This window comes from Balearica regulorum, chromosome 1 (assembly GCF_011004875.1).
Source record: "Balearica regulorum gibbericeps isolate bBalReg1 chromosome 1, bBalReg1.pri, whole genome shotgun sequence".
Classification (NCBI taxonomy): Eukaryota; Metazoa; Chordata; class Aves; order Gruiformes; family Gruidae; genus Balearica; species Balearica regulorum.
The window spans coordinates 63501344-63529201 of NC_046184.1; the positions used below are offsets into that span (position 1 = coordinate 63501344).

The 27858-nt window shown below is 44.3% G+C and overlaps 2 long non-coding RNA genes across 4 annotated transcripts; both read right to left on the reverse strand.

The window, feature by feature from the left end:
- Positions 1-1291: 1291 nt before the first annotated feature.
- LOC142600065 (uncharacterized) lies at positions 1292-5824 on the reverse strand. Its single transcript, XR_012833526.1, has 3 exons — positions 5187-5824; positions 3993-4453; positions 1292-2170 (listed from the first exon to the last, which is right to left on the reverse strand). It is a non-coding gene; the product is annotated as an uncharacterized LOC142600065 (long non-coding RNA).
- A 437-nt stretch (positions 5825-6261) lies between these two features.
- On the reverse strand, positions 6262-26165 carry LOC142600066 (uncharacterized). 3 transcript variants are annotated; one of them, XR_012833528.1, is made up of 3 exons: positions 25658-26165; positions 24168-25454; positions 6262-6505 (listed from the first exon to the last, which is right to left on the reverse strand). It is a non-coding gene; the product is annotated as an uncharacterized LOC142600066 (long non-coding RNA). The 3 variants fall into 3 exon arrangements; XR_012833529.1 differs by lacking the exon at positions 6262-6505 and adding an exon at positions 13392-13712; XR_012833527.1 differs by lacking the exon at positions 6262-6505 and adding an exon at positions 22191-22435.
- Between the last annotated feature and the right edge of the window lie 1693 nt (positions 26166-27858).

Consider the following 27858-nt stretch of genomic DNA (forward strand, 5'->3'; position numbering starts at 1 on the left):
GGGCTGCGGCACGCACCGCTGGCTCTCCAGGCCAGCGACGTGGGAGGCCGTGCCGGGATGGATGCACGGCTGCGGCTGCATCCAGCACTGCGCTAAAAGCCTCCGAGCCGGCGCCTGGAGCTGCTGCACTGAAAAGGGCTTAGCACCTGTGATGGAGCCAGAGCGTCCAAGAACCGCTGGATTTTCAAGGCTTTGCTGCGTTAAGCGCAGAGCGGTTTGAGAGATGAGGCTGTAACAGAGCCCTAACTGCTTTTAACAGTCTGGCTTCTATTTACAGGCATAAACGGAGCCTGCTTCATTCAAAAATTTTAGGAAGTCTGCCCCAGGTCCCACTAACACAAGTCCCGGCTTGCGCTTGGCTACGTACACGTGCAGCAGTGGCATCGCTGCGGTATCCACGGCTCGGCGTTCCTCCATTGCACAGACAGACATGGACTCACACAAGCTTCTCAAATCTTTATAGAGCGCGAGAGCAAAACTGAAAGGAAACTATTGATAATAACCAGTGTCATGGTAGGAAAATAAATAACCAAACCGTGTGGAAAAGCGGCCTTGCCAAAGGAATGCATGTTCTGTTTTCATATTTGTTTTAAAGCTTGAAGAGGCGAAGGTAAACATTACAAAGCGTGAGACCTGCAAACAGTAGTCCATCTGCATAGTGCTCACATAAAAACATCATGATTAGGAAACTGCATTCCCAGGGGATGATATGTACATTTGTTAACGAGGCCTGCAATGAGGAAAGCAAATATTTCAGGTCTTGCCTAGTCTTCCAGCAGCGTTCAGGACTGAGTGTTGCTGACCAGCGTTGTCCCACATGCCGTATATGGATCAGAGCAGTTGCATTTCCAGAGACTTCTGGAGATTGCTATGTGGCATAGCAATTTTATGAAAATTCACTGGGCAAGTTGGAAGCTATCTCTTCAGAGCACTGAAATGAGGGCGCTGATGGTACTACTTAGTCAACACATATGGTGCTTTTTGCTATGATTTCCATTTCAGAGTGTACTATCACTTATTCTCTGTTTTTCTCACAGCTGCTCACTCCCAGCGTTAGCACACCCAGAATAGCCTGCTGGCATATAAATAGGGTTCTCCCTCTGCCACACATGGCAGTGCTGCAGACTGTACCGCTCCCCACTTAATTTTAAGATGCCATTTATATCGTTCTGTGTCTTCCCGTCCCCAAGAGTAGGGTAGGACAAATGACAAAACAAAAACAAATAGTTACATCCCAATTTAAATCAGCAGGGAAAGAAATATCAAGAAAAAAGCATTCACTGCATAATTCTCGTGAGGTTCAAAACGAGCACTCATCAAAGCAGCCCCACCTATAAAGGAGAAATACTGTCTTCAAAGAAATCCTGGGCTTTGCGCAACAGTTCTCCAAAGTCAAGCTTGTGGTACATCACTGCCAGATCCTGACTACACGACCACTTCGGGCATTGCCACGTTTCCCAGCCAAGAGGGATGTTCAGCCCTGAACCCTCAAGTTTTCACTCAAGTAGTTGCTGCCAGGCCCTGGTGTCCCAAGTTATTTCACTTTTCTATCCTGTTCTAGAGTGTCGCACATCCTCCCATGTTGCACATCCTCCCATATCACACAGTTGGGTACCTGATGCTGATCTGCTGAGACATTGCGGAGAGCAGCAGTCCCTTCAGGCTGCGTGCTGACAATAGAGAAGTATTATAATAGAGCGCAGTTACAGTAGCTTAAAGTAAAAGTGCCCCAAAAGCTGAAGAGGGAAGATTAGGGTAGAGCACAGGGTGCAAAATTATTATTATTATTATGGTTGTTATTATTATTATTATACGTATTCTAATAATGAACACATAAAAGAGGTACCAAGAAATACTGAGGCTTCTGCTTTTTTTCTCTAACTTGATATATAATTTCTGATTTCAGTATGTCCTTGGAAGAAGTTTGAAAATTGTGTTTTGCTCTCAAAGTGATTTTCCTTTTTCCATTTGACAGATTCCCTGCCATGATGAACAAAGATGAAACAAAAAAATGATGAACAGATCAACAGATTTTTTTTTCCTCTCTCTGCCCCGACTTATACAACCATTAGTGTCAGGGCATTATTGTAATAAAAATATTGACATTCTGTATTTTTACAGACTTTTGTATGATGGAATCTTGAAGTCTGGGTGGCACTCCTAAATGTCACTGTAATAAAAGGCAAATATAAATTAGAGGTGTTTGAACTGTTTTCCTCAATGTATTTTTAACCAGTAATTACTTTTTAAGCAAAATTATAAATACTCTGTGGTCTAAACCTTCTAGTTTTCCAAACAATAAACCTGACAATCAATTTAAAATAGCTACTTGCACTGTCAGCAAAAGTTAAGATTGGATTTTTTTGAAAACTAAACCACTCCAAAACATTTTCTATTTTTAAGAATGGTCAAGAATTCTAATAATTTTGCACAACAAATATGCTGTCCAAAAATACTGGGAGAAATGATGGTCATATTTCCAACCACTTGGATAAATTAGTAATACCACACAAATGCTCCCTCTGTTGGTTGATTTTCAAAACCTATTCCAAATATCACAATAGCATGCATTTAGAGAGTATTTTTTTCTTTGGTGGGAGGAGGGGGAGGGAACCCAAAACCAAAACAACAAAAAAACCCAACCAAACTCCACAACCCAAATTGTGGCATACAAGAATAATTTGTTCAAATTTGCCAATCTGCAAAACAAGATTAATTAAATTTTAACAGCCATTAAGCCAAATTATTTGGATCCAGAACTAAATAATGTTCACACATCAGAACTCTTAAATTTAATTTTTGAAGGTTTGCAGGCTAATTTTTTTCTGGAGCAGGAAAAGTGCTCTCTTGCAGTGGAAGGAATACTACTGTTATTCTATTTTCTTGTGGAGTGAAAAGGCACCACTGTGTATCATTAAGAAAACAGTTCTCTATTAGCATTGACAACAATAATACTAAGCAGGAATTTGGGAGTTTTGTTTATGCACATTAAATTTCCAACAAGTAGTTCTTTAGGAGCTGGAGTGGTTTTGTGCAGCAAAGAGCCTTCCCGAGCCTAACAGTTGCCATCAAGGAAAAAAATTCTGTTTCCATGGAAACATCCGAGGTGGACCAAGCATGGATTAATCAAAATACAATGAAGCCTTTTTGCAAGGTACTAGAAAAAAATCCAGTTTAAAGTGAGCACGACTGCTCTTTCCTTCCATTCACACTGGAAAGCATGGGAAATTCACCCCAAATGTCTATGTGATATACAGTTTAATTAGCACAGTAAAAAGTTAGGTTTTCTTACATTTATAATTAGTGTGTGGTTGTGAACTAGGAGCCAAGGATACATTGACATGCAAAAAGAGAGGGAGTGAAATAAATAATTTAAAATTACATTTACATTCCTCTCTTATTTGCTACTGATTTTATCAAGTGGCTCTTTTTATGTTTAAAAAATTCTAATAGCTTTTTCTGTGTTCTTAGTACTGCAGGCTCATTTCTTAGTACTGAAGGCTCATTCTGGTATTCAAAATCCAAGCTATAGGTTAGGGATTTCTTTTTCGTTACGATTATACATGATATCCTATCATTCTCAGCTACCACCAGAGGAGAAGTTTCTACCACCAGAATTTAGCTGTGAGTTCTGCCATTTCCCAGGGATGAACAAAAGAGAGCAGGTAAAAGCCAGCCTCCCTTCGCCAATGTTCTCAACAAAGAAAAATGACAACACTGCTCCATTTTTATACGAGCACTTCCACTGAAGCGGTTCTTTTGTCAGTTCTTTGCGTTAGCAAAATAAACACCTTTTTTTATGAGAGATGAAGTTATTTTCTAATTATTCTATTATCGGAAGATGTTCAAAAATACACTCAAGGTCTAAAAGCTGCACACAATAATTGCAATAGAAACCAACAAATGTCAAATGACTGTAAACCCTCCATTTGTACACAACAACATGATACTAATATCAGAGACACAAAATGCACTTCCACTTCTAGTCCTACCTTGGAGTGAGGCTCTGCTCTGAAAAATTGCCAGCAATAGCATTGGCAGGGTTCCACTTTTGTGTTTTTCAAAGGTCTGGTAGCAAATACACTCACAGATTTTGTTCCTCTTTATTTTATTACTTTCCAGCAGGGATCTGAGAATCAAGCTGGGTTTTCCATCTCCAACATCACCATTTATAATAAAGGCTGTGTCGGCCAAATTATGATCACAATAATCTGTGTGTAGTCCCTCTGTTATTAAGAGATTTGCTTAGACATTACTTGGTGAAGAAGTCCCCGATTGGCAAGCGGCACACGTGGATACCTCGGTGCACGAGGAGGATGAGCGCTACGGGCTCCCTGAGGTTTAAATGAAGTAGAAAGCAGCAAATGCTTCATTTCTGTCATTCAGGCAGACCGATATGACTCTGAATACACAACAGCTTGGTTGATGCAAACATGCACCACAGCAGCACATCCTAAGAAACAGATTTCAGTCAGTCATTTATTACTTCTATTCAATACATGTTCATAACATGCTAGATATTGTCCAGGTAGATAAGCTGGCGTAGCTGCTTTCAGGGCAGTTTAGGAGCACGCACACCCCACTACGCATACAGTGGTGGTATGTGCAGAACACGCACGGGGCACCGCAGGGAACCAGGAGGAGTTGCCCAACACAAGTTCAGGTGAGCCTTCACAAAGGCACGGGCATGCCAAGCGGCGCAGATGTCAATGCCAAGGTGCCAGCCATGGGAGCTAGGGACATATGGAAACACAGCTTCCACTCTAGTGAAAACATGGCCAGGCATCTGGGGCATAGGGAGGAATTAACTCTTCAAGGACTGCAGAAGAAGCCGGCACACTCCCACTGCTGGAGGCTGCCAAACTGGTCTGGAGGGGCAAGAGCAACCCCGGCATGGCAGAACCAGCACAGCTGGCTGGAGGGATAGTCAAGCCACATGGCAAACACAAACCGTGTGGCTGAGCAGCATGGGCTCCACGTGGCGCTGCATGTTCTGGGTGACACAGGGGCTGGGGAGCATGAGGAAAGATTTTGGGAGGCCAGGTGGAAGCAGGTTTGGAAGGTTGCCCTGTACCCCCCCTAGGCCCTGCCTCCAAGAGCTTGCACACCCTTGCCCTTAGCTCTGCTAGCTCCGTGCCACGTGCCTACACCACCCCACCTCCCTCAGAGGCTGCTCCCCGTCCTACCGGCCCTTTGCCCTCTCTGTAAGGGCACAGTGAGCCTTTGGGGCTATGCCCGCACCAGTGAGGTGGAGGAGCTGAGCCTGGGGTGATCCACAGGAAAGGAGAGAGGTGGCCCTGGGGACCACCCCAAGGAGCCTGGCATGTGGCTTCTGCTGTCCCCACAGGGCTAGGTCCCTGCTGGGTGTCCGATCGCCAACTCCAGCTCTCCCAGATCACATGAAGCAGGGGATCACCTGCCCCCCCAAGCAGCCTGCAAAGAGGAGGAAAAGTTTTATTTATTATTTCTTTGTCTTCTGTCTGAACCAGATCGAGACAAATTCTTCCCCCACCCCCAGCTAGTAGAAAGTGCTTTGAGTCCAGCAGCTCTTCACAGAAGTGGCCTCTTTTCCTGGCCTTTTTCAATATAAACATACCTAAAATGGCAAAATGACTAAGAAGGTGCAAGAAAAGCCCACGCACAGGTACTTGCCTCCCTTCCCCACCAGCTCTGTTGATGCAGGACCTCACTTCATACCACACAAGCCTGTGTCAGAGTTGGCAAGAGTTAGCCAAAGCCACGGTGTTAGGCTCACCAAACCAGCATTTCCTAGTGCAACGTTTTTTTCACCAGGAGATTTTGGTTGGTCCTGGTGGAAATAGCTCTTCAGAACAAACACTCCCCTTTGACGGAGTCTCTTTCACTGGGAAATTAAGAGAAAAGAGACTGAGGAAGTAACTTTCTCCTTGCTACCCACGACGTTACCTGGCAGGCTAATACAAGACATTTTTCTTCAGGCAGACACAACTTGTCTCCGTATTTAACACTTTAAACACTGGTTTCTTTATAACACTACATCACGCATACCCACAGCGCGGGGATGGGGATGAGCCACCTCCCTCCCTCGGGTGACAAGGGACATCTAGCGGCATCGCGGGTCCCGGCACCGCACACGGCCCCGGCTCAGGCCTCGGGGACAGCCGTCCCCCGTGCCCCGGCAGACACAGCCGCCTCACCCCTGCCCACGGCATCCCACCCCGCTGCAGTGAAACCCCAGGGCTGGTACCCAGAGCAACGGCTCTCTGCCTTCCCCTTCCTCACATCTCACCTCGACGCACAGAACTACCGTCCTTTGCCTCTGCCTCCTCCTCCTCCTCCTCCTCCTCTCTTGGTTGGATCTGCTTAGATCTGATCTCTTTTCATCCTGCTTCACCGTTAGGAAAAAGAATAACGTGTTCACAGTAAGAGGCTGGTTATCTCACTGCCAAAGGCCTGTGATGGATAGTAAAGCATGTATCCTGCTCCCTTTTCTCAGAGAAATATACCGTTTAGGAGGAATGTATATCTGTGTGTAAGTAAAATAAATCAGAAATTGGTTAGAACAGGACTCTTGAAAATTGCAACCACATGTCCTGAAAAGATTTTCATTTTGTTCAATTAAAAAAAAATAAATTAAAAATGACATGACATGCAGTTCAATTATTTACATCAGTAATAAGGAGTCAAGACACTGTCATTAGAAACAGACCAGGACATCCAGAAGAAATCAATTTGACAGAATTTCAATTTCCTTCATGAGCAACGCCTTGTTGCATGGCTTTTCTCACACCGGTGTGTGCTCCTGGTGAGGGAGCCGCGTCCGGGCCGAGAGACCGAGCCCTGGAGACTCAGGGAAGGAGAGGAGATGCAGGGGAATCTGCATCTCCAAATCAGACTCATCAGGTAGTTGTTTCACTGGGAAGGAAAATGCTACATGCACATTATTTTATTTTTTGTAACCTTAGAAAGTTTGTTGCGGGGGGTTCTTCAAATGGAGCATCTCCCTCAAAAGGGACATCCCATTCTTGTACATCTCCCATCGTTTCTGTGCTTTGGTTGGTGGCTCTCCAGCCACTTCTGGCTCCCCACCTTCAAGCTTCCAAGCCTGCCTTTAGTGACTCAAGTAAGTTCCTACTGTTGACCAAATCTGTGATTTTCTCTTTATTTTTAATGAACAGATTTTTAACTGTAATTTTATAGGTTCAGCCATAATTGGTAAAAATAAAATGTTAAAATGCCAGACCCTGGAAGACTTATAATGAGCAATGTAAATTACAAAACCTTATAAAAAAACCCCAAACCCTTTGTGAAATGAGGTTATAACACTAAATAAAAACTTCTCTGTACTCAGCAATTTAAAGTAAAACATGGCAATTAGGTGATTTAAGCAATGAGCATGTAAAGAAGGAGTCCAGCTGAATGCCATGTAATATCCAAACCATAAACACAAGTATTACAATAACATTTCTTATTATAGAACTTTATTCTTGTTACATTTATAATGTCATTAGATTAAATCTATCTTCACGTGAACGTGCTCTTATTGTGAGCAAGTGGAAAACCAGAATGGATCCTGCGTGGGACGAGATGGAGGAGAGAGAAAGGCCAGGAGGATCAGCTGAGGTTTGGAAGGCTGGATTATCTATCTCCCAAACACTGAGGTGATGTTACACGTTGTGGCTTAGGTCCACCTAACAGCTTGCTGTCACTGAAAGGGGATGGTTATACTTTGCTTTTCCATGCATGCTTCCTTGTGTCAGGTCTGGCACTAACTCCTCTTGATAGAAAACCAATTTAACCAGCAAAACTAACGTCCCCATTCTCCCACTCGCACCAAAGCTAGTTAAAAATGGGATGTGAGAGAGGTCGACTGAGTGGCACTTGCAGGTGTTTGCAGCAAATATCTGCTATAATGTAGTTAGCATTTTGATCTGCTTCACGCACTTCTTTCTCGGCCTACAGCTATTACAATAATTTTCTGGAATATTCAAAAGCATTTGCTAAGAAACAAGAATCCCAAACTCCTTCAACTTTTTGAGCTCAGGGCAGTAGTGGTTTTGGGCTTAGTATAGGGAGGTCTGGTACCACATATGGCTCATTCCTACTGGGTATAATTGTTACCCCATGTAAGCGCTTATATACAGGAGGCATATTAGAAATTAGATTAGGCTCTGCTGTCCTCGTTCTTCTTTCTTTTCCAGATTGTTAGAAAGTAGGACTGTGAGTGTCTGGGAGGGACATGGCTAGTATACAGGTGAATAAGTGAAAACTATAATAGTAGCAAAGGGTTGGAATATTGTCATTTTTGCACCGTGCTCAAACACAGGGAAGAATCCCAAAAGCACGTGCCGTGACCTCAGAAAATAGTTTAGTTTAGAAAAAAAAAATTTCTTAAATTAAAAACTCCTTTTCTGTTTATTTGCCTTCTGTTTTCTCTGATGTTAGGCAATACCTGAATTTAACTTTTAAAACGTTCCCAGCACCCCCAGGAACTGGGATATCACAGACTTGAAAAACTGACTGAGATTGTCCCCTAATCACTCAAGTTTCCCACTCCTGGCATTCAGCGAAGCACCCGACTGCCTCAGGACTCACAACGTAACCAGGGCTATACTTGCACACAATTTCTCCTCTGCCGAGCAGAGTGCAGTGGCCCTCCCATCCGAGTGGTGCCCAGGGCCACCTCGGGGCTCCCAGATGTGGCTACCATGACAGGCTGCCTGGGACCTGCTTTGTCATAGGATTTATAAGCTTCACCTGAAAAAAATCGATCCCCAAATAATGAAGATTCAGTTTCACAGGAGTTTCAATATTTCTGTCTTTCAAGGTAGCATGAAAATGTGTTTGGGTTTGTTTTTTTTTTTCTACCTAGTTTATATTTCCCTATGAAGGCATCAGGGAAAAAAGAAAACCCACATGAGTGAAAGCGTAACAGAGGGCTGGAAGTAGTGCTAAACCTGCCGGGTGGCCAAAGTTCTCCAACCTCGACTAAGAGATCTCATGTGGCTGCACTCCACCTGTGCCTCAGCCTGGGCTCGTCACATTTGTTTAAGAATAGCTGATTTATTTGTTTTCCTCTTGTGTTCTGTTCCAAAAAAAATTATGAAGAACATTTGTGGCTGGGAGAAAGTAGAAAATGTCCCTTTGGGATGTGCAAGAAACCCTGATTCATCAAACTCACTTTCAGTTTGTTTGGCTGCCTTTCTCCTCCCATCCCTCCCTTTTTTTCCCCCCCTCTGCAAACTTCCCCTGATCATCTTTCCCAGGTTTCTTGCTTTATCCATTCACCTTCTTTCCCCTTTCTCTGCAATGTTCTCTTAATCTTTTTTTTTTCTCATCTTGGGTTTTGTATTTTTTTTTCCTTCCCCAGTTTCCTACTCCCCATCCATCCTCTCCTGCAAACACTATAAACCTCTAGAAAAAGACTGCAGACGAAAAAGGGAAGGAGGCAGGGCAAAGACAAAGCGTTATGGAGCAAAACAAAAATGAAAACCCCTTCTCATGGGAAACTTTTAAAGAAACAGACCTGTCTTTTCCATTTGTTATTTCTCTTGGATAAAAAATAACAAAAAATTTAAAAATCCATTTTTTTCTATTAAAGCGTTTCACTGAAATTCTAATAAAATGAAACTTACGTGTACACTTGTACATTCTCTTCTTATCCTCTCCATTTTCTTTCTCTTTCTTCTGACCAAAACCACTGTGTGGTGCCCTGTGCAGAAATATGTAAACCATCATTTCATTTTCCCAAGAGTTCATCATGACCGTAACACATATGAGCACCTCAAATTTGTAGTTGGCAAACTGCTGCCACAACGGAATGATTTTAAAAAAAAAAAAAAAAAAAAAAAAAAAAAAAAATCCCAGGGAGCACGACACCTTTCATGGCCCTTCCACTGCTCCGAGCAGAAACCTCCTCCACCCTCCAAGCAGCCAGCCCTGGAAGATCAGGAGAGAAACAGCGCTTTAAAACAACATTAACAATTAGTTTTGAAACGAACGTGAGAAACATCGCGAAGAAAGGTAACCAGCATGGGCTCGCCAGCGCACAAGGGAATATCATTTTGGTATGGAAACAAGGACTACCAGACCGAGATACTACTGCTAAGCACCCAAACCGTCAGCAAAGGGATGCTGTGGTTGAGGTGCCGATGCACTCGGGATGAAGGCAGAGGAGCAAGCCCCCGCGCAGAGCCCGTCCCCCCGATGGCCGGGCCCAGCAGCCAGCAGCTGGCACTGTTGCTCCACGGGAGAAACGAGGGGCAGCACCAGGCAGGGATGCAGGGGGATGCTCTTCCCAGCATCGTCGCTTGCGAACACAGTCACGATACACGTTGCCTGCGCATGAGCACACCCGCGTTAAATGCACACTCCGTGAAGACATGTTACAAGAAAGCAGAAAAGATTTCCACCGTGCATGCGAGTACCACCCTCGCTTAGACCCTACAAGTGCAAATTTAATCTGTCCGGTGAGACAGGTGGAAAATAGAGCGATGTACTGCAAAAGAGTTGGGAAATTCAAACTGATTTGCAGCATGTCGCATAGTAACACGTGACAAAATCCTTCACAAAAGCAACAAGATACTTCAAAACTCACTCCAAGAATGTCTAGAAAATAGAAGCTTTCTTCCAAATGAGAGGAACCTTCCTCTCCTTCAGGGGCTTGCTGTTTGCAGCGCAGCCCAAAGTAACGATAGCTGGTGTAGATCAGCGAAGCAAGGACAGAAGAGGGGATATCACAGCGGAAAGGCAGCCTTGAAGAACTTGCTGATGCAAAGAAAAAGGAGTCTGCTATCCTTCCCTATTGTAGAGCCCTTCACTATCTCACAAGCCTTGGAAGAGTCACAGTACAGCAAAAGGTAAAGTGAAATCCTGAAACTTTACAACTACCAGAAATTGAGGAAGTTAAACCAACTTACACTTGTGCAGCAGGAGCAGGGAGAGTCTCACTGGGGAAAAAAAATATTACCCCCACCCACAGATCTGCTCTTTGTGGATTTTAGTACATATCTTGGCAAAAGTGTTAACTAAAGAAGAATGCACAAGAATTAAATAAGAACGAGTTAAATTTTCAAAAATCAAAAGATAAGCAATTGGAAACATCTGGGAGGTGAGAAGGAAGGAATTAAAAAAAACCCAAACAACCAACAAAAACCAAAACCCAAACCCATTTCATTGTGAATCCATGGGAAAGGAAACCACTTCAGTTCATCACATGGAGAATTTTAGCCATCTCCAAACACAGGAGCATGAAAGCTTGTCTGAATGAAGGGTACGTGTCTGAGCTCTGCCTGCGCTCCCTGCTCAGCACCAGAGCTATTTCATCACCCAGGGCTGTTCTGTAATCAAGGAAATGACTGGCCTTGAGCACACACAAGCCAGAAAGGCAAAAAAATGTCCGGGCTAAATAAATTGGATGGTTAAGGGGGAAAGATTCTTACTCAAGGTCTTTCTGCTGGTCACTGGTTTGAGGAAGGGAAAAAAGACCTCATGCTAGGAGAATGAAAAGAAAAAGGAGAAAGAAGTATGGAGAAATAGCAAAGAGACATTCAAAGAAATCAGTTCTGGAGTTCAGAAAAGAAAACTGGCCAAGGAGCTAGAGCAGAACTTTCCCTGTGCATTAAAAAACCCCCAAGAACAAGAGACAGCTTTGTCTAATAATGTGCCACAAGAAAAACATGGCAACAGCAGCAGCAAAATCCTTCCCTGCTGTGATCGCAGCAGCAGCAATTCCAGAACACATCGGGGGGGCATGTATACATTGCATTTGGTTTAATAGCCTGAAAAATAAGTAATTAGTTCCTTTACATTGAGGAAACAATGCATTTCTTAGACTGGGGGGAAAGAAGAAGCAGTTTAGCAACACATTACCACGTCTGCCTGTTGCAGTGATCCTCATCAGGGAGGACCATCCCTTTGGGAGCTGCACCTGAGTTTCTCTACCGGTTATTGGCACAGCTTCAAAGATCATTTTGCCAAAGAGTTGTCTTTTTGTGAGCGCATTCCCTCAGAGCGGACCTACCACCAACTGCATAATATTTACCAAGGAAAATCTTTGTAAATCCTAAAAGAAATAGGATGATATTAGTGATCTTCTTTTGACCTCCCTTCAATATTTATTCACTGTGTTGTCTTGCATTGCTACCTGTAACTACATACATTTGCTTTAGTCACAGCAGTAAATAAGAACGTGCATAAGAGGGATACAGCGTTGTCTCTTTTAATTTTATCCCATGCTAAGGTCCCAACTATTGTCCAAGGGAAGGTGATATATGACTGAGAAAAATGAATGCATAGTATTGAGAAATCGGCAACCAATTTCTGCATGTCTGTGTCATACAGTGACATCTCGCTGCACTGCCTAAGTCGTGGATGTCTTACATATTCTGCATATCCACATACAAAATTCAAATTACAAAGTTTAAGTTACTTTTGATTATGGTTGGGGGTCTCCATGAGCAGAGACAGAGGCTATATAAAACCCATCAGGCCAAGCCAGGAAGACAGGATTGCTTTTGCACCAGTTATGCCTGTTTTGTGGAAAGCCCCGCTACCGTCACAGGGATTGCCACACGGAGACTATGACATGAACTTTGCCTGTATCTGGTAATCACAGTTGGGAGTTTCTTTCACAAGGGAAACAGGACACCAGATACCTTTGATTTCACTTGCTACCTCTGCTCATTGTTTTCAAGGAAGCTGCAGCAAGAGTGGAAAAACTAGATGCCTCTAGTTACATGGAAATCTGGATCTTAAGATACCACCACTAGACATCCCCTTAGCTTCAGCCAACCAAGCTGAGGTGCTTCTGTAGCCCTGGCAGCTTCTTCCAGCCACCCAATGCAACACCAGCAGCCAGGGACAGAGCAGCACAGGCATATGAGCGCAAGCAGCAGGACCAAGGACCCTCCAGGGACTCTACCTACAGCCTCGCAGTTTCTAGACCACGTTAACTGCATGCATGATTTATGTGCTACACTCACACCCCATGTTTGCCAAGCAGAGACATACCTTACGTGTTAGCAGTTGGCTGAGAAGAATGGATCCATTCAGGCCTGGTTGCAGCCTGCCCTTGCCTTCTCAGCTGCCTGGGGAAAGCCACCAAGGTGGATCTGCACCAATCCTGATCCCAGCAGGTCTGGAAATTTCCTCTGATACCCTAATTACAAAGCTGAGGTTCAGCTGGTGTAAGGCAAAGCAGCTGTCAAGGGAGTGATGCCAGTTTACACTCTCTGAGAATGGCCCTTACCTTTCAGAAGAGAAAGTCTTACATTGCCCACATCCTGCCTGTGACACGAGCTTAGATAAAATATGTTTAGGAGGCATGACCTGGCCTGTGGCCCAACTGTCTGACCACAGTAACCTCACTCTTTCCTTATAAACAGGACACTGTTCCTTCTGGGTATCTGTGATTTGCCAATTCAGCTTTATTCAGCTCACTAGAATTACTTTTTTTTTTTTTTTTAGATGAATTTTCCAAAATCAAAGCAATGGCCATGGAACACTGCTCGAAAGCACTGCTTTTGCTGCAGCTTTGGTGAAACACGGAAAAATCAGCTGTTGCATGGCCACTTGAAGTGAGTTGTTTAGGTACTTGAAAAGGTGTAAACCTGGTTCTCAAGGAGACTTGGCTGTTTGAGAGCTGTGTTCATCTTCCGAGACTGACGCTCACTTGCGCCTTATGTCATAGCTCACAAGAATGACATCATCACCATCACTTCTGGCATTTCAAGCTGGAATAGAAGGAGCAGTTGAGAGATGAGGTAAATTCTGCTCTAGCAGAGTGTCAGAAGAATAGAGTAAATGACCCGGGGGAGGATTTTCTTTCTGGTCTCCAGTTAAAGCAACCACCATTAACCTCCTCACTATTCATTTTGCCTCCTCATTAACATAAGCACAATATTCTCTCTACCAACAGGGAGTATTATAATAATACTCATGAGAATAACTCATCATGCTAATTACCTGGACACAATTACAAACACCCCATTAGTAATCACCACAAGATCGCCTGCTGTCTTGCTGTGCTCCGGTTATTTCACTGTTGACTCTGGTACGCACTCGCGGTTGCTCACCCTATGCTGAATGAGGATGCAGAATTAGTGCTGTTCCTGCTCCTGCCAGATGGCAGAGCGCGAGCTCGTACGAAGAAAACACGAGCTCTTTGTAATAAACCTCGTATTCCTGTCACAGTACCCAAGCACTGCCGCTCATCAAATACTATGAGCCAGGACACCCTTAGGTGCTTTAAAACTATGCTGGTATGGTTAAGAGCGGAGTTCTCTGTCTTCCAGTCAAGCCCCTGCTCAGCCAGAAAGGTAAGTCACCCTCTAAGGCGTGAGTTGACTTTCTTGTCTTCTGTGTTCTCTCAGAAATACAAACGCTCTACATTAAAGCAGACAGAGCATATATAAAGTATGCACAATGGAGGGTTCTTTTATGGAGTTAGGGCAAAAAGTAATAGTCTTTAAATCACAGGAAGGGAGATTCAGGTAATGTGTGAGGGCCTGTTTTCCAGCACGAAGCAGCGGAGTGGGACAGCTGGGGATGGTGTGGGACCTCAAACCCTGGATGTCCTTGAGGACAGGTCATGAAAGCGGCCCCATGAGACATTTGCCTGCAGTTGATTCTCCTTCTGAACATCCCTCCCAGACCTATCACCTGTGGTACCACAGCTCTCCACAGATCTTGCACCTCTAATTTAAAATGAGATATATTTCTTCTGGGGACTGTGACAACAGCAGTTGCAGTATATGCAGGAACCCTTTCTCTTTCAGACCTCAGCTGGGTTTCTTTTACAAGGACAGCTTTCTGATCAAAAATGGGGCAGAGCTAACCCATATCTCTCCCAACTCCACCCTCAATAAGTAGATGCCAATCTTTCTGTGGACTTTGTCCCTGAATTAGAAAGGTAACCAGAAAGCATCAGATAAGAAACTGGACACATCAAAATAGTTAAACAAAACCTGAAGGACTTTGATAATAAACACACATGGCGTGAATACGCTTTACATGGATTCCTTCCTTTGGCGTGTAGGAAGACCTACAGCAGGAATTTTGTTTAGGACAACAAAACACAACATTGAGATCTGTATAGAAATCTCTTGCCACTCTCTCTAGGGCTTTTTGTCCCACACACAGACCACAAGCTCACAGAGGCATCATCTTTGGGGCACTATACAAATGCGGGAGAAGTGCAGGAACACCCTGGATGGTAACGTAATACAAACAGAGATAAGGGAAGAACACCACCAGTGAACAAATGCAAATGCACTCTGATGACCAGAAAAAACCTGGCTTGCTTCCTAGAAAAGCTGTGGTAGCATCTGAACCAAAGAGGCCTCCTGGAACAGAGGACTACGCAGTGTTAGCCAAAATACATTGGCTAAATAAATCGAGTGAGAACTTCATCAACATGACAAAGCAAAAGATAGCCGGAAAAGTATGATTAAAAGTTTCAGTTTAAGAGCAACGTACTCATGCCACTGTAAAATGCCATTTAAACAAACTAAACCCAAAACAGTTTAGCTGGTTTAGCTTACTAGTTAATTTATACAGCAGTATTGCGCCAGCACAGCAAGGCCAGCTCAGAGCATGGGAATCAACCCAGCTACGGCCCCTCACCAGAATGTCTCTCCTGGCAAAAGTCAGATGGGAGACGCAGCGGTGCTGGTGGAAATGGGCTCTGCTGCCTGAGCCCGTGCCGCTCAGAGGCGGCACAGCCTTGCTGGCCGAATGGGCCCCCAGCACAGCAGTGGCGGCGGCAGGGCTGCTGCCCCATGTGAAAAACATGCACCCACAGCCATTTATATGGGGTTCCTTCAATGGACTTAAACTGACTCCTAAATCAGTCTGTAACTATGGCCTCCTCTGCATTCACTCCTAAACTGAACACGGTCGGTATCAGATGTGTCCTTCCTCTCCCTGTCTCAATCACATTCGTGCACACACAGATGTACTAGAAATACATGCAATTGAGTGTTCGTTCAGTGTAATTTCTTGGGTTTCACTTTCCAGCGGACATTCTCCATGGCTGCTAGCTCTTCTTCAGGTTAAAATATGGCCTTTCACTCTGGTCAGTTCAGAAAGGGTGGAGTTTGGGGTTTTTCCTTCAGCTAAGCAAATGAACTGAATTTTCACACCGCATAACCCACCTATGTTTGTAATTGTAGCACTAACACGCAGGGGAAATGGAGGCTCAACTGGAAAGCCTTTCAGCTCTTGGTGTCAGAGAGTAACTCTGCTTGGACCCATGAAAGAAATTATTTTTTTCTTTGAACAGTTCTCTCTCCTACCACTTGGACGCCAGGCTGCTATCGCTACTCAAGTATGCAAATCTGAGCAAGCCACCAAAACAAGTGTTAAAAACCTCCCTGGGAATAAAAGTGCCGTTTGTACAAACTCTCACATCCTTCTCCCACCTTCCAACCACAGGCTGCTCTAGCAGCTGGTAGGATGATGCTCTCCTGGTGATGTGGGAGCAGAAACACGACAGCTTATCATTACGCACCGTCTTCAGTGTTTTGCTGAGTTAGGAAGGGACAGAACACCAAGCACATTCCCAGGCACTCTGCCAAACTGAGGCCCAGAGGGTAAGCAGCAAGAAATCCGCAGGACGCAAAAGTGTCTTTTTAATAAAAAAAAAAAAAAAAGGTATCAGCTGGTAAATGAAATGATCCAGAACAGGGGAATGCAAATGAACATTTCAAGTTCTGCTTTGACACCTTATTAAACATATAACAATCTGTGTCTTAGGAGCAGACTGTGTTCTGGGAGAGCCACGTCAGGCTGAGATATTGCAAATAATCCACCTCCTCCAGAGTCATCGGAGAAGCCACTTACCTCAGCGCCCGAGCGTCCTGCTCCTTCCAGCACTACAGTCAGGCAAAATAACCCAAATCAATTTTTTCCTGATTAAACTCACTTCCAATAGCATTAAACAGTAAATTACCACAAGCAGGTTTTGTTCGTTTGCTTTTTAACTACAGCCTCGTATAACACAGTGTGCAAACCCTAACGAAGAGCATTTGTACGCCAGTGCGGGTCGATACCATGGTTTAACAGAGAGCAGCTTTGTAAAGGGAGAACAAGGCTACTGCAGTGTACTCTGGGGCTTTTAATTCCTATGGCCAGCACCGGATCTCTGTTCCGCATCAATGAACGGCTGCTGTTCATTCAGCCATCGAGGTGGTCTGGTGGGACGGGCCACCGTGGGGCAATTCAGAGGGGACGCACCGCATGCAAAGCCCCTCCACTTATCTGAACGCTTTGCGTGAACAATGCTGGCAAAATCATCCATGCGTGTCACAAAACTTGGAAAGTCACATGGCATCATTTAGGTTTCATGCTTTTTGGTTAAAAGACAGAGTGGGCAAGAAAAGGGCTCTGCTTCTCAGAGAAATAAGCTCCCTTATAGCCAAGAGGCAGCCATTACAAAAGTTGCGTCCCTTCGGCAGGGGATTCCAGAAGAGCATTTGGGCTATCACAAGGTCTTCTCATCTAGTGGGACACACAGGAAGCCACCCTCCCATACAAGCTAACCTTCCAGTGATTTTCATTTGGCCTTGACAGTCTCTTAATAGCAATACATTTCTAAAATTTGAACACTGAAATGAAATTTCAAGTGTCAGAAATTTCCGTGCTCCCATCCTTGCATTTCTCTGCAGAGAAGCACGCATTTGTTCTTTAAAAGGTCACAAGCTAAAATCTTGGGAGCTGCTATAAGGGACCACACACTGATAAAATAGGAAGGAGCCTGGATACAGTGAGACACAGCAGAGACTGCCTGGGGATCACTCTGCAAAACCAGGTCCAGAAGACCTGGTACAAGAGTAATCTGTTCCTCTTCACCTTTCTGGAAAGGAACCAAAGTTTATTAAGATTTATCCAACACGATTTTCTACAAGTTTAAACACCATAACACACACTTTTTTGAGGAGATGCGAAAATGGAGTATTAATTGCAGTCTGCTCTTAACTGATTTACCTAAGCTAAAATAACTCAAAAGTCAATTATTTAAATAAAAACAAACAAACAAAAAAAATAATCCACCTTCATGCTGAAATAAGAGTCCAGGCACTTGCACTAGTTTACTGGAAACCTGCCTTAACACACAGCTTGAATTAAAAGGGTGTAGGTCTTTTTTACACAAGCCTGGAGACATAGCCTTGCCTAGGAAAGGTGATGGGGACAGGGGGTTGAAGGCCAGCCCAAGGAAAACCTGGCCAAGTGACTGCAGAGTATTTTTGGTGCTTTCCTTTCCTTCCCTGCTAGCTGTCCATCCTGTCTGGGGACCTGGCTGCTTCCCTAAGCACACGTGAAGGGCGAGCCACGCTCCCAGCTGCTCCTCTCCGCACTGCAGCCTCACCAGCCTCAATCAACCTCCTCTTATCTTTCTTCTGTCTTCCTTGAAAAACAAATAAAACTTCCAAGCCTCTTCAAAGTTACCAAGCAGAAACGAAGCAGAAACTGCAAACAGAAACATGGCCACAAACTAGATTATTTACAGGTTCAGGAGAAAGAAATGCAAATACGTACCCGGTGATTGCTCTATCCTTTTAGTTTCTATTTTCTTACCTTTTTGTTTTGGCACGAGAAATAGCCAGCATGTGACAGTAAGGTCAGGGTATCTCTGGTTACAGAAGCATCTAAGAAGCGTTGTTCTAGTAAAATGATACCATGTACAAACCTCACTATATAAAAAGCGAAGGAGGCACAGGGCACGGGATACGAAGCACTCCAGACACAGAGGTATCCACGCTAGCCTTAAACGATGATACCTCTGCTACAGGTCCTGCCCAAAAAGCAGGACGTTCACCCATGCTAAACTCAGCACTGCCATGGCAAAACAATTAGTGATGGCTGAAAGAGATAATCCTGGCGCTGCGGCTGCTGACCTCATGCACCCGGGGTCCCGACGCAGAGCTGGTCCCTCCTGCTGTGTTGCGGGGGGCTCGCATGCCTGACAGACCTCTAGTTTGGGCAGATAATGTGAACAGCGCTGCGCAGCGCTGCCAACGTCAGCCACAGGGTAGGGGGAGAGCGAGTGGGATGTCATTACCCAAAAGTCTGGGAGGCGACCGCTCCCCCCCCGCCTCTGCACAGCGTTCCTGCCAGTGAAAAAGAAAAGAGAAGAGAGAAAAAAAGAGAAAAGAGAAGAGAAGAGGAGAGGAGAAAAGAGAAGAGGAGAGGAGAAAAGAGAAGAGGAGAGGAGAAAAGAGAAGAGGAGAGGAGAAAAGAGAAGAGGAGAGGAGAAAAGAGAAGAGGAGAAAAGAGAGAAGAAAAGAGCAAACAGCTGCTTTGGTTTTTGCAGGTGTCTGTACAAGATTTCCCATCCTAGGAGTGACTTTCTCCTCTTTTTTGTTTGGTTTGAATCCTCAAACTATTAATTTTCACCTGGTTTCAAAGAAGCAGGGAAAAAAAAATAAAAAAATCAGTGTAGGTTCATTAAATGTAGCAGAGATGCCCCAGAAGGATCATAAACCTTTCACTAAGCTGGCCAGAGCTTCAGCTTTCTACCAAAGTGCCTGAAAACAACTTGTCTGCTTTCCTGTTTCATTAGAAGGCTCTTGCACACCTCTAGCACTGATATTGCAGCAAGGACCTTTTGAAGCTGCTGCTTGGCATGTGTTTTCTGTTTATTTTCTAATAAAAAAAGAATTATATGCACTAAGTTTTCTAAGAAGCAACTGTACCAGCACTCAGCCACAGGGAAAAAAAAACCCTGTAAAAGCCCCTGATGCTTTCTGTTAACATTAAATCCAGATAGCTTTGTTTACAAATGACCTCTTATTAAATCAACTTTTTTAAGGAATAAACTTTTTTAAGGGATAAAATCTGGGGAAGTTTATTAGTCCACCGTGGCAAGTACATTCTCTGAGCAACAAACAGGCCTCTGATCACTTTTACTTACATCCAGACATTTCAGAAGTGGTTGAGTAGATGTTTTCCAGTTTTCATTTACTGGAAGGCTGATCATGGTTTATACACTGGATCCTGTTCCCATTAAAATTAACAATTAAATCCCCACCAATATCACTAGGAGGAAGACAAAAAAAGAGTGCTTAAAACCATGTGCTCCTATCAAAAACCTCAGCTTGGTTTTTTTTTTTTCCCCACAAACATGGTGAGCTCAGACTCTCCCTGGCCTCACTAATCACATTTCCATAGCATCACCACAGTAACAAAGTGCAAGAATTACTAAAACCCCTCAGAAAATCCCAATTTGCCTTTTTTGCCTTTTATTAAAAAAAAAAATAAAAAAATAAAGTTTCTAATTATATTCGCACAAAAGACCATAAGATGTTGCATAGAGGTGTAACCAAATTACAGCTGTCTTCATCAAATCCCATTTGCATTCTCAGAAGTGATGGGAAGTACTTTATGGCAACTTTTTCCTAGGAGAAACACTTGAGTTGCTACAAGTTCCCAGCCCCAGGGAAGGTCTGGCTGGTGAGAAGCAGGATGAGCTCCGGCAGCCGCAGGGATTACGGCGCTGGAGGAGAACATGAAGGAGAAAATTTAATTCCTTGTTGCGACAGATTTCAGCAAAAGCTTGAACTTCTGTCTCCTACTTCACCTACCAGGTGCTCTCCTCACTTCTACTCGTCACTTGTTTTCTCATTTTTCTTCTCACTTTCTAAATTTCTAAACATCAGTCAAGAGGGGAGCTGCCCCAGCCAGCAAGCTCGGAGGCAGGGGCTTCACGTCTTCATCCAGGTCCACCCAAGCTGTGACCTGAAGCCAGTTGCCCCTTCACCTCCCTCCCCACCAGACAGGGCTTTGCCTCCTCAAATCTCCCTCCTCAGGTTTCTTCCCACCATCATTTATAAAACTCTCCTTTGATGAAGAATGAAAACCAGATGTCCCAATCCTGACTTTTTCATGAGGAAATCTTCCATTGCCATTTCCTGCCAACCCCAACTGTTGCCTTATTAACACATATGTATTTCAGGGGTACAGACTGCCTCGACAGCAGTGGAAATTTAGATAGGAATTGTGGAGTGAGGGCACAGCATGCAACACAACAAGGATCTAGATAAGGAGGAAATTGGGGCTATCACTATTTGTACAAATCTCTTTCTACAGTATATACGATGATTTCTGCAGAACAGAGGGTATTTCCAAAAATGAAATTGTCCTGAAGGGAACAACAAAGGAGAAGGAGACAAAATGAAGAGATTTCTAAAAGGGACCTTTAAAAATACAATGATGGGGCAGGCTATAGTGAATTTAAATACCAGCCTGCAATAAATTCCATGTAACAGGATACCTGAACACAGCCCAGCTCTGAGGGAGGTTTCAGCTCCACTTTCCAGGCCTATCTCTTCGACCTTGTCTTAGTCACATAAACGAACTGAAATGAACATATGTTTTTAAGTTTGCTTCTAAAATAACCAGACCGAAGCAGAAATACTGTGCTGCCCACACTAGTCTCCCCCCGCCTTCCTCAGGGGAGAGAGCAGAGAAAAACCATGCGTGTTAGTCACATCAGATGAAGTGCTACGGTGATGAGGATTTATACAAAACAGAGCCCCCCAAAAAAAGTCTGTCAGGTCCCAGCTGCAGGCGAACAACGAGCTGTGAGACCAGGCGGTGACAACGTGCCAAGGCTCGCTCACCCCCAGCCTTGCAAAAGCAACCTGTAAATGGACTGGGCAGGAGGGGCAAGGTACTGCTGCCCCAGCCTTTGCTGTCCTTTCACAGACAGAGGTAGACCACGTCCCAGGGACTCTAAGTACCAAGGAGATGTTTTTATCCTTCTGAGGATGCTACAGCAGCCCCAGAGGTGCCCTGACAGGCTCCTTTCTAAAGAGCAATTTTCCTGGAGTTTTAATCATGGTAACAACTGAAAAGGAATTTAGCAGTAAAGAGATATGTGTGGATCTGGCAAGGAACAAGCATAAGCAGGGAATAAAGAATGGATTAAATCAACTGCTTCCCAGAGAGAGAGGAGACAGTTAAAAGCATGCACGCTTTTCATTCATTGATTGATCCCAACACAAGTAATTTCTGTTTCAAAATGAAAATGTGAAGGAAAACGTAACAACACAGTTACCTAGCCTAAAAAGCTGTTCCTTACCTTATCTTATTCCACACTGAGTGGACGCTGTAACCTCAGGGGTACTTATTTCCAAGTTTATATCCCAAGCAATAGGTTTGCACCTTATGAAGATAAGGAGAGCACAGGGCTCTGGAAGCCTCCAGTCTTTTATTTCCGCTCTGTCTCTTGGCCCATGCTGCAAGAAACTCAAGGCAAATCCTATGCCGAGCACCAATGATTCCCTGTAGTTCCTCTGCCTATTTCTCCTATTGTTGCAAGTACATCATTATGTACAAAAGCCAACTATGACTGCATGTACATCCACTTGTCTCCTTTCTACCCTAAACACTGAGCCCTGCAGAGCCTTTTCCTTTCACAGGGCTGCTTGTTCCTTGAAAATCCAGGCCGAATGCTCTCCATGGGGAAAAAAAAAAAAAAAAAAAAAAGACATATTATTACACCCATGTCTATGATAAGCGGAACAATATACCTGAAATCGCAGCTTGGTTTTTCATGAAATTCCATGAAATTCAGACATATGGGCTATCTAATAATTATTACGCTCACAAAAGGATTATCTCATTTCTCAGTTTGGAGATAGGATAGTTTCAGGAAGGCCTGTCTGAAAGAGACATCATCATATTGGTAGGAGAACCCAAACCCTCCTGTCTAAAAAGTAACTTACTGAGGGTATAAGTAAGATTTAAAATACTTCTGTAAATGAAGGAAGCTAAGAAAAATTATTTTCCACTTTGGAGCATTTTGTTTGTTGTCAGCCCACAACAGTGCTGTGCATAACTAGTTGAATTGCTGTCACAGTATAGGATCAGCATCAGCAGACCATATGTAGCTATTTGATTTGCAATTACTAAAAACTTCAGGATCTAGCACTTCAAGGGTGCTTTGACAGCAATGGAAAAAATTTACTGAGCAAAATTTTAGAAAGCTCAAATTGACAGGGCCTCTTTAATTGGTTTTAAAACATTTAATAAAAGTTTTATGGTACAATCCTACCCCAGGGCCACCATTAATCTCTTATGGCTATGAGAGATACCAAGTAACCTATGGAAGATGGAAGAGAACATTTTGTCCTTTGTTTCTCACCTATTACTGTTTACTAAACTAATTACAGAAGATTTAATAAATCATCTCAGAAAAAGAAGTTGCTGCAAGCTCCCCTTTCTTGTTATAACAGGCAGCCCCATCACTTACTCTGGGTTCTAGCCCCAACTCTGCCCCAACTGTTTTTCGAGTCTTACGCAAATGAGAAATTGTTCGTCTGCCTCCATTTCTTAATCCCAAATTGGATTGCTACCATTTGATTTGCAGAGATGCTACACAATGCCTCAGAGAGAGGAGGTTTAACATGATGCTGCCTCATTGCAGAAGATGACAAGAGGCCCGGAAAAGCGGTAGGGTAGAAGGACAGGCCTTTCAAAAAAGGCAGCTATTTGGGCATAAGCTTGAATAAACCTGACAGTGAAGTTCAAACAGCCAAGGTGTTATGGAAGACAAGTGATAGGCTCGTAGAGCTTGGAAGAACGTAAGTGTGTTTCACAATACATCAGGTTTCCCAATCTGCCAATGTAAATGTGAACATCAAAAATTCAGTGGCAATGCGGGAAAAGTGGATGATGAAAAATAGAAATGTTTTACCTCTGCTGCAAAGCAGACAAAAAAGTACGGCCATTGCAAATTGAGAGTGTACTGAGCAGAAAAAAAACACCTTGTGGCCAGCGTGCAGCACCTTGGTACCAAATGTGGAATGAAGAGTTGAACGCAGCTGTAAGTCCCACCAGCCTCGATAAAACCTCCGTTCATGCAGCACAGACACTCAAGAGGGACTTCGCATCCTTTGGCAGCACTGCTCTGCCCCCTCCCCGGCTGCCAAGGTGGTCCCCTTCCAGCATGCCAGCTCCAGGAAAAGGACTAACCCATGCAAAGATGAGTTTATCTGGCATGCAGGTAGGGTAAAATGCATCAATGAGATGCTTTAAAGCCTGCTTTTCTAAATTCCCTGTTCCAGCATACAGAGCGCATTGCCCACTAGCAGGCGGCACCAGTGAAAACCACAATACCTTCTGTTTTTAAAGCATCCACAGGAAATACCTGCAAGCAAAGAAACCAGCAGGCTGCTACACTTTACCTGCAGGGCTCTCTTTACAAGCTGATAGTTTCCTCCTCCTGATGGTGGCTCTGGCCCAAGTGAGATGTACTTCAAAGGAAGAGCCTCTCTGGTAGCGACTTGAAGCTGGAAGTGCTGCGATCAATGGGGACTGGCCACTTTGGGACCCTCATCTCCAAGCCTGTGCTGCTTTCAACCTTTTGAATAGTAAAAGATAAGGAAAAGAAACCACAAGTGCCTGTTTCAAGACCATTTGCCAGGTGGTGTGCTGTGGAAAAAAAAAAAATGTTGTGTGTTTTGCACGCTGTCCCAAACGCAAGAAGGTGCTAGCACGGCTCTGTTGCAATAAGTCAGATGTGTCTGCTTGTTGCTGGAGGCAAGGAAAGAAACAACGTGTCAGCCAGGCTCTTAAAGCAGGTAACAAAGAAAACAGCTGTTTATCCACCGCAAGGAGGTAAAATGATCATTCGTCAGACCTGAACTAAGAAGACCTCCTGTACAGCCCTGAGGTGGATCCAAGGGACCTGAGGTTACGTGTCAGGTAAACACGGGAGATGGCTGGCAGAGCGGTGGTGTACTGAGGTAAGCCCCTGACCAAGCTCTGTATTAAAAGGAGATAAGAGAAATCTCATGCTTTCGGGACATGCTGAAATCTGGTGATGTGTCTTACTCTGAACCAAGAGCCTGATCTGAAGTAAGGGACTCACATGGGGGCACGTCCCTCTCCGTGAATCACTCCCACTGAATCAGGAGTTCAAAAAAAACCCAACCAAACTCCAAACTCCCAAAACACCTCAGCCGCATGACACAGGCAGCACAAACATCTTCCCACGGTGGCTAGGACGAGAAGTGACACGGAGGGAACCACCACCGCTCTTCCAGACCCGTTGCCTCTGTAAGCGAGAGGGGCTGTGAAGGCATGACCACCTCTTCTCAGGCTGCCCCTTCTGCCACTGCTTACTCAGAGCTGGGTGCAATGCACGAGGTATTTTCCACCAGCATCAAGTGGATGACATACTGGAAACCATCAAGACGGGGCTTAGATTTGCAGGATGCCAGAGGAAAGGGCTTTATATTGGACGGGATCAAATAGCAGGCCAGACTAACTGAGGTGAGATATGAGGACACTTACTCAGGGCCAAAGGTTAATGACTCCCCACATGATCAGGGTTGGTATCTGAGGAATCCAGAGGCCACCATGCAACTACTGACCTTTGCCTGGGGATCTGAGAGACCGTGCTCACCAGCTCCAGAGTCCTGCACGGGCCACGGCAGAGGCAGTCTGGAGCAGAAACTGAGATACTGTTGCTAGAAGAAAGTGATAACATCAGTAAACAGACCAGGAGGAAAAATAAGCCGGCTTCTGGCTTGATTCACTGCAAGCCCTGCTAACACCGAACCTGAGCATGAGGACAGCGCCCAAAAGATGGCAGGCTCATGAGACAGTGCCTATGTAAATGACACTGGTAAAGGACTAGAGGATTACCTTTCCAAAGGATTAGGAGGATTACCATTCCAAACAGAGCATCTCTTTCCCTCTCCTGCCAGCTGCTGGTCCTCCAAAGGAGCTCCTGGTCCTCCCCAGGGCTTTTCAGCCCATCAGTAGCACTCCCTGGAGGCTACCAGAGCAACTCAGCACCTGAAATGGATCCCGAAAGGAAAAAAGGCACATTTTAGGAGCCGTACTGCTAGTGCCACCCACCATCCCATTGTGCCATAGGAAACACGGTGGCGGTGTATAAGCAGCTAATTTTGGCTCTCGCGTTGTGAGATTTTGCTTCGTGTCCTCTCCCTCAGCTGTAAAGAGTACAAGCTCTCCTGCGTGGCCACTGCCTATGGTACAACATTCACCACAGACGTATTTAGTTACTACAGTCCAAACAAGAGAGGGGTTAAACTGCTGAGCGGGCACTCACTATTTATACAACCACCCTCCTTGGCAGAGCACCCTACGGCACCCCACCGCATCTGATGCAAGAGCTGCGGCAGCGTGCATTTGAGGTGACAACGCAGCCCCGGGCTCTGCGCCTGCTCCCAGGGGCATGGGGACAGGGACGGACCGGGACGACCATCGCCGAGACGGCCCGCGGGGAAGTCCTCGTGCCTCGCCATGGTGCGAGTGCAGCTCCGCAGCCACTGGAAGTGGCGGGAGGATAATCCGGAGCAGCTGCTGGCATTCCTCTTGTACCCTAGGAGCGATCAAAGCCCAGCAGTGGCCTGACTTTTCCAGTATTACTAGGAGCAATGGAACAACGTCAAGGATACCTAGGAATTTCCCTTTTATCGCAGCTGTAGCCGCAGAGCATTTATACAAAGCAGAAGGGATAAGTGACCCAGCCATCAAGTATTTTCCTAATTCTCTCCACAGGCACAAGTGGTAGGCACATTTTCTCTCTGTCCTCATGCTCTCCTTAAGGATCCAGCAGAAGTGCTGTACCAGTGCTGGAAAAATGGGGCCAGATGAGTTGTTTGGAGGTCAGGTACTGCTTTTTTAGTCTTGCAGTGAAGAGTTTCACTAAAAGTGCACATACATTATACTCCCATTACTACCGAGCTGTAAGTCAGATACAATTTGAAAGCAAACTTTGGGCTTCTAAAGAAGGACTTACCAAGAACAGGTCCTTAGCAGACATAACAATTATTTAAATAAACAAAAGCATGTTGCTTAAGTGTTTCATTATTTGCAAAGTAGTTTTCATGCACCAATGGGAGCTAGGGGAAAAGTGTTCGCATAGAAACTGCTAAGAAGACTATTTTATCACACTTCCTAGCAAAGCCCAGGCTGTTCTCCACCTCACTGTGCAATAAACATGATCAAAGGGAAAAGATCGTGAATGGTTCCATACAAGAAACCCCTTGGCCACTAAGGGAGGGAATCACACAGGCAGTAGGTATAAGGCACCACACATCTCACTGGGTGTCCTTGAGAACTATACCGTGACATACGTGATGATGATTGGAATCTGAGAATAAAGAGTAAGAAGATGCTACAACATTTTTTTTCCAGAGAAGAAGTGCTCTCCAGCTCAGTTTATACCATTTGTTTCCACACTAAAAAAAGTAGCAAGAAGAAAAAAACCCACCTCACTTCATTTATAGTCTCCCTACAAAACACTGCACAGACCTTATTTCTTAGAGTTAAAAAGATAAACCAGAAGTTTTTCTTGATATGTACTAGTTTATCATATTGAATGGTAAAAAAGGAAAAAAAAAAAAAATTAGTCATGACACATGCTACCAAAATCTCTAAGCTAAATAGTTGAAAACATACATTATAAATAGATATTCCACATGCACGATGAACACATGCTAGTTTATGTGAGTTATTAAAGGACCAGGCTGAAAATACGCAGACTTTAAGACCACGTTTTAAGAAATTTTAACTAAAAACACATGCTGAATATGCATTCTAGCAGATAATTACATGTAGAGTGGAGCAGGGCTCATACAGAAAATAGAAACAGTGTAGGAACGTGCACTTTTTATCTAATAGAGAAACACATGTATAATAAAAGTACTTCCTTTTTTCCTTCTAAAAAAAGCTAATTTTTAGGCACTACAGGTCACCCACCTCTAGAAACTCACTAATCTAATCTACAATGTGTAAACACACCCAGATTTACAAGATCCAGGAGAATACTATTTTTAACATCTTCCCTTGTCCAAAACAACAGCAGAGAAAACATGAAACTTAAAAAATGACAAGGCCAGT